At 36.1% G+C, this 7665-nt stretch overlaps 1 protein-coding gene across 1 annotated transcript in view; it reads left to right on the top strand.

Moving 5' to 3' along the window:
* Positions 1-2352: 2352 nt before the first annotated feature.
* The window catches only part of LOC123549466 (DNA repair-scaffolding protein-like), a 91930-nt gene continuing 86617 nt past the window's right edge, over positions 2353-7665 (top strand). Inside the window, exons 1-2 of the mRNA XM_053546701.1 lie at positions 2353-2417; positions 2691-2821. The gene's annotated coding sequence lies outside the window, so the exon portion shown is untranslated. The remainder of the gene's footprint in view (positions 2418-2690; positions 2822-7665) is intronic.

Below are 7665 nucleotides of genomic sequence, written 5' to 3'. Positions count from 1 at the left end.
TGATAAAACACTGTTGTATCTTATCACTTTGTTTATTTAGCCCTAATTCAATCAAGCTTTCTAAACTCGTTATAAAGGTGAGAACTGATTTGCTATAAAGGTGAGAAATATCACCTGCAATTTATTTACTGCACAGTAGCTATACAGTAGCTTATTATGATAAACAGAAGCAAGTCTACCAATGGTCCTGATTTGTGTATTGGCCCTTATCGCCAATACGCAGACCTTATCATCTCCATAGGCCACATACCAGGCATACCAGAATCAGTGTCTTTAAACAAATTATTCTATCCAGTTGAAAATTCGCGGTATCAATAGAAATCGGTGTTATTCGGGTTTCTTCATGAAACGAGTTTATGGATGATTCAAGCGGCCCACTTTTTGTTTCCAATAATGAATTATGATGTAAGCTACATTACTGCACTGTTTGAATAACAAAACCATTGTTTATTTATTTCTATGAATGTAGAAAAGCCAATAATTTCAAAAATGTCAATGTAAAATGAATATAGACACGCTGTCCTAACAAAATTTATTTATATACATAATTTTATCACACATTTATGTCACAAGTCACTGTGGTCCAGTGGTTAGCGCACATATTTTCCATGCGCGAGGTCCGAGTTCGAATCTCGTAAGGTGCTTGATTTTTGTTTTTGTTTTTTTTTTTTAGCTTAGGCCCAATTCAATTTTTTTTTCTTTATATTTATCACACTTTTTTCAATTACTGGAACACAAATCAATAATAAGTATAGTTAACCAATGTTCTGTCTGTAAATTTTGAACAAAATATTCGAAGGCATGGAAAAGCATATATCGATATTGCTTATCTCACCTCCCTTCCACAATCTTTCACATACATTGCAACTACTTTCTAAAAGTCAATTCATTGACTAGAGTTTTAGTAAAATTACACTTGGAAAAAAATGTTGGCTATAAACTTGAGAGGCTCATTACGATCACTATCAAGCTAAAAAATTAACCTTAATCATATTAAAAAAAAAGGTCCCAGACTGTTAGCAGTTAGGTAAATTAAATTGAATTTAGACCAAGAGTGTTTGTGTTATATATAAAATTCTGGTCAAGAACTTTTTACAATGAATTTGAAATAAGAATTTCACAAGTAAATGGTTGTTTGTCATTCTCACATACACGAGTTTTACCATAGCTGTATTAGTGGAACACAATTTGTCCTAAAAGAGTGTCATTTGACAATAATGTCATTTAAAAGAATTAAAATAGTCCGTGTTTAGGACAGCAGGATTGTGTAAGTTCCGGTATCTATACTACAAAAGAATATCAGAACAAGATTATATTGAATGTGATGTTACGCAGGCATAATGTGTAAATTATTGTGTTTTATTTTTTGGATTGTTTTGTCGTTTTTAGAAACTATATGTTTGTAACAAATGAACTGAAAAGAATATGTGCATTTCCGGATTCAGAAATTTGTATTAGAGAAACAAATTGATAGCAAAGGCATGTTCGTTGTAAACAGAAACAAAATTGGTAATATTATGTATAAATAAATGACTTGCATTTATCTGTATATAATAAAATATTTATCCAAAACTACTGAGGAAGAGTGTGTTTTATGCATGCTCACTGACAACACATAAAGGCCTGATATTGGGTCACTTTTGAATGACTGTTGCACCATATATAATACTATGAGGAAATTTTTGTAAATGACAAAGTGTTCGAATTTATCAATGTTCGTACAGCCCCCATTTTACATACCCCTTTCCGGCGCTCACTTCGTGTGAGTTAAAATTTGCTTACTAGATATAAATTTGAATTATGTAAAGTTTTCAGTAAAAGCATTATTTTGATACCAATAAATGATAACAATTTGCAGAAATAAAAAAGTGACAGGTCAAAAACCCCCCGTTATCTGTCCGGGTTTATGCAACAGTTTCGTTTTTGTCGTGTTGAGCGACATGTGAAGTTTCCACTTTTCTCTATTTTATCATCAGTACAACTAATGGTGCGTTTTTGCAGGAAGGTCTAATACGTATCAGTTGTTCCAGGTTTTTGGGAGTAGATTCTGTGCACCCAAATATCAATATTATCTTTAACTCATGAACACTATTTTCCATTGTCTGTCTAGTCTTGATACATTTGAAGAAATGATTAGATCTATGTCCATTTAAACAAAACTTTTTAAACATTTCCCCTTCTTATTTTTATAACAATAGCAAAACCATCAGGCTTACTGTTAAAACTGAAAGCCAAACAAAAAATATCAGAAAGAACAATTTAATGCAGAAAAAAAGAAAGAATCCGTATCACTATCACTAGGTTTTCCCGTCAGATAGGCAGCGCCTAATTTCATATTATTTGGTATGTAAGCAAGGTCGACTTGATCGAGCGTAAACCAGTCTGCAATGACGTGTTGGCGGGAAAATTTTCAGAAGGTAAACAAAGAATTTGCTAAATAATTAGATGCAATATTGCAATTACAAGGTCTTGAAACACCAATGTTTAAGAAGAAATGTTGTCGTTTAAGTTGTTACTGAAAATAGTAGTTACTGATTAAGTCGCGGATACATGTGACTTTTCTAGGATAAGGTAATATTCGGATGAACTTATTTCGGATATCAACAAAGATTTAAGTTAAAATTTTCTTATTATCTTAGCATTAATCTGTACAGCTTCTCATGCAGAGAAGTTACTGTATTATTTTTTAGGTTCCAAGCGACTGTAAAGGGAAATTTTAAGGAAGCCAATACAATTTGACACCAAATGAAAGTGAAAGTTGAAAATCTAGAACTGATGTAAACAGCGGCAGAGATCAAAGACAAGAGACAGACTGAACCAGGTAGTTTATTTGATTTAGTATGGTACAAATGTCCCATGTCTATCTAGCTTCCTACCGCCTCGGTAGCCTAGTGGTAGAGCGTTTGCTTCGAGTGCGGGAGGTCGTGGGTTCGATCCCTGGCCGCGTCATACCAAAGACGTAAAAAATGGTACTAGTAGCTTCCTCGCTTGGTGCTCAGCATTTAGAGGATAGTACTAAGATTGGTCAGCCCGGTGTCAGTATAATGTGACTGGGTGGGGTATCATGTCATGTGTCTACGGCGTGATATTCCAGTGAGGCAGCACTATAAAGTTGAGCATTGTGCTCACTGCTACAAGTAGACATCGTCGTTTATATGACTGAAAAATTGTTGAGAAAGACGTTAAACCCGAACACACACACACTATGTAGCTTCCTGTATTATTGCCTGCTCAATATTTTATCTTGCTTACAGAGAAACAAAAATCATTTAACACTTTGATACCTTGAGCTTTGGGCCATAATATTAGCTGTGCTATCCTGGCCCGGGCCCTCTTGTGAAGTATCTTCTGAATAAGTCTCAAAACTAGTTATTGCTAAAGTCTCTATAATGGACTATGAACTCTTGAGTGCGCACTTAATAGTCTTATTAAAGTAATATTAACAACTTTGCACAAATTTCTTTGAATTCCAATTTTCGTTTTCAGCAACAATTTAAACTCATTTACTGACTGCATTTACAGTTCGTGCACTTAAAGCATTCCAGTTAAGAATGGATCTTTGGCTGAATGAGTTAAGCCTGATGTTATGGCGGCACTTTTCCTTCATGAATTTTAAATGATGTCCTGGAAGACCACCCACAGATAAATTGAACATTTTGTCCCATTTCAGATCATCAAATTTATGAACTGATATAAATATCTGTATAATGTCAGCTCGATCTCTTCTGTATTCTAATGTTACAAGTCCCAGATTCCTCAACCTTTGTTCATACAACAAATGTGAAATATCATAATTAAACCAACTTGGTTGCTCTTCGTTGTACGTCTTCAATTTTTCTAATATCCTTTTTCAAAAATGGTGACCACACACTAGATCCATATTCTAAAACTGTCTAACCAGAGATTTGTATAATGTGAGAAACATTTCCCTGTCCAAATACTCAGATGATCTATGTATAATCCCAACCTGGGTTCTTTGTGTTTTATTAGTAATGTTGATAATATGTTGTTCAAAATTCAAGCCCTCATCAAAAGTTACACCTAAGTCCTCAGATGGTACTGGATCTACATACACGTAATTTCGATTAGTATCAGGCATTGTGTATCTGTAAGGCTCATTACTATTCCCAATATGCAGAACTTTGCACTACTTTGCATTAAATGAAAGTTTCAATTTCAACCTCCAGTTACATAACTGTCCAAATCAGACAGTGAACTATCACAATGTGTTATGTCCGAAACACCAGAATAAATTTTGGTATCATCAGCAATTATTTTCACAAGACCCGTTACTACATCAGTTAAATCATTAATAAAGCACAGAAACAAAACTGGGCCACTCTAAATTCCTTTAAGTCTAGACTTCTATAACAAGTTTTGGGTTGTGGCAAATAAAGTTTCGCCCAACTGTTATAGTTAAAGGGGTTAAATTGGGTACTATAAGCCTCAATACAAGATAGTGTAACAGTGTACATAGTTTTAAACTAGTATGAACAGTGTTGTTATAAGAAACATAGACAGTGTGAAGCAGTGTACATACTTTTAAACTGTTTAGAATTGTGTTGCTATAATAACTATAACTATAATATGAATGAAAAAGATAACAAAATAGTATGAAGTGATCCACATGTAAAAAAACAATACAAATGGAAAATAACAAAATATTATGATGTGAACTACAAGAAGAAACATATATATACACATATATATATATTGTGAACTGGAAGTGTCAAATACCATTTCGGGAAAACATAATATTATGTCAAAAGGACCTAAGATACAACATTGTTTATACAGCTCTTCGCTGTACGGTTTCTAGAACTACATGAAATACATGGGCCGAGAACGCTGCCCTGTGGAAAACCACTTATGACTTCTGACCATGTTGAAACGGATGAACCTATCCTAACACACTGTAGTCTGTCTGACAGGAAACTGCTAATCCACTTAAGTGCTAGACCTCTTATGCCTAATTTGTGAAGTTTAAAAAGCAAACGATCATGAGGCACGCTGTCAAATGCCTTGCTAAATTCTATCAAAGCCTTGATAAAGTCATTTATCTCCCAAGCAATTTCCCAACAAATTCATGCTGATATATCTCATATTGAAAAATATCGGATACTATGAAGTAGTTAAGTTGAAACATTATCAGCTGCAGTAAGTTAAAGATTTTAGGCGCGCAATGGAGGTAAATTGCGCAATGGACTTTTTAGGAGTGATGTTTATTGTTTAAATTGTCAACTTAATGTATAAGAGAGTGATTGGTTTGTTTCTTATAATGAGTGCTGAAAATTTCAATTTTTCCTGGCTTCAAACAGAACAGCAGCTATTAAAAACCACCACCTCTTACAAACTAGGTTTCAAATTCCACAAATAAGCAAGTTCTTTATAACAGTGCTGTTAAAATACATCAAATATTGATGCCTGATAATTTGTGGTTCGTATAGCTTAAACTGGAAGTGATGTTGCAACATGACGTCATTTAATTGACTGATATAAAAGAGAAATTTGATATTAAACTGCTTTTATAAATGACTTTTAGCATGTTGTAATAATTAGTTTCAGATGTATTCAATTCACATGTTTGTATATTTTTAACATAATTATACCCCCACAAAATGAAGTTTGCGGGGTGGGGGTATATAGGAGTGAGCTTGTCGGTTTGTCTGTCGGTCTGTTGGTTTTCATGGTTTCCGAACAATAACTCATGAAAGGCTAGACAGATTTAAATAATTTTTGGTACACAGGTGTTACATCAGAAAATACAGGTCAAGTTCGATTTAGGGGTCAGTAGGTCAAAGCTCAAGGTCACAGTGACCCTGAACAGTTAAATGGTTTCCAGATGATAACTTGAGAATGCTTCGGCCTAGAATCATAAATTTTGGTACACAGGTGTAACATTATAAAATGCAGGTCAAGGGTGACTTTGAGGTCAGTAGGTCAAAGGTCAAGGTCACAGTGACCTGGAACAATTAAACGGTTTCTGGATGATAACTTAAGATTGCTTGGGCCTAGGATCATAAATTTTTGTACACGAGCGTAACATGATAAAATACAGGTCAAGTTTGACTATGAGGTTAGTAGGTCAAAGGTCAACTTGGTCACAATGACTTGAACAGTTAAACGGTTTCCGGATGATAACTTGAGAACGGTTGTGTCTAGGATCATGAAAATTGATAGTGAGGTTTGTCATGACCAGCAGATGACCCTAAATGATTTAAAGGTCAGTAGGTCACAGGTCAAGGTCATAGTGACCCGGAACATTTGAACAGTTTCAGACAATAACTTCAGAAAGCTTGGGCCTAGGATCACGAAACTTAATAGGGAGGTTGGTCATGACCAGCAGATGAATCCTATTGATATTGAGTTCAAAAGGTCAGAGGTCAGAATGACCCAGAACATTTAAACCAATTCTGGACAATAACTTGAGAACACTTGGGCCGATGGTCATGAAACTTCATAGGGAGGTTGATCTTGACCAGCAGATGACCCCTATTGATTTTGAGGTCAGTAGGTTAAAGGTCAAGTAAGTTCAGCTTTGACATTGGCTTAGTTCTGTGACAAGGCCATATTGTGGGGGTATAATTCGTCACTCCTGTGACAACTCTAGTTTATATTTTTATGCCCCTGAAGGGAGGCATATTAGTTTTCAACTGTTCGTTCGTTTATTAGTTCATTCGTCACAACGTTAACTTTATGCATGAAGGCACTTTACTCGCAAACCACTGCACCCAGGACCTTCAAACTCCACATGCTGATAGTACTTATTGAGTACACGACCCCTACTGACTTTGGGGTCACCAGGTCAAATGTCAAGATATTAGTTTTATACTGTCAATCAGTTCCTTAGTTCGTTCATCACAACATTAACTTTTTGCATGAAGGCACTTTACTCGCGAACCACTGCACCCAGGACCTTCAGACTTCACATGCTGATAGTACTTATTGAGTACACGACCCCTACTGACTTTGGGGTCACCAGGTCGAAGGTCAAGGTCACAGGGGCCAATGTTAACTTTTTGCATGAAGGCACTTTACTCGCGAACCACTGCACCCAGGACCTTCAAACTCCACATGCTGATAGTACTTATTGAGTATACGACCCCTACTGACTTTGGGGTCACCAGGTCAAAGGTCAGGATATAAGTTTTCAACTGTCAATCCATTCCTTAGTTCGTTTGTCACAACGTTAACTTTTTGCATGAAGGCACTTTACTCGCGAACCACTGCACCCAGGACCTTCAAACTTCACATGCTGATAGTACTTATTGAGTACACAACCCCTACTGACTTTGGGGTCACCAGGTCAAAAGTCAAGATATTAGTTTTCAACTGTCAGTCCGTTCCTTAGTTCATTCGTCACAATGTTAACTTTTTGCATGAAGGCACTTTACTCGCGAACCACGGCACCCAGGACCTTCAAACTTCACATGCTGATAGTACTTATTGAGTACATGACCCCTATTGACTGGGGTCACCAGGTCGAAGGTCAAGGTCACAGGGGCCAATGTTAACATTTTGCATGAAGGCACTTTACTCGCGAACCACTGCACCCAGGACCTTCAAACTTCACATGCTGATAGTACTTATCGAGTGCATGACCCCTACTGACTTTGGGGTCAAATGTCAAGGTCACAGGGGCCAATGTTAACTTTTTGCGTGAAG

This window comes from Mercenaria mercenaria, chromosome 6, assembly GCF_021730395.1.
Source record: "Mercenaria mercenaria strain notata chromosome 6, MADL_Memer_1, whole genome shotgun sequence".
Lineage (NCBI taxonomy): Eukaryota > Metazoa > Mollusca > Bivalvia > Venerida > Veneridae > Mercenaria > Mercenaria mercenaria.
The sequence above is the reverse complement of the archived record's forward strand: the minus strand, read 5'-3'. Positions and strand labels throughout refer to the sequence as shown.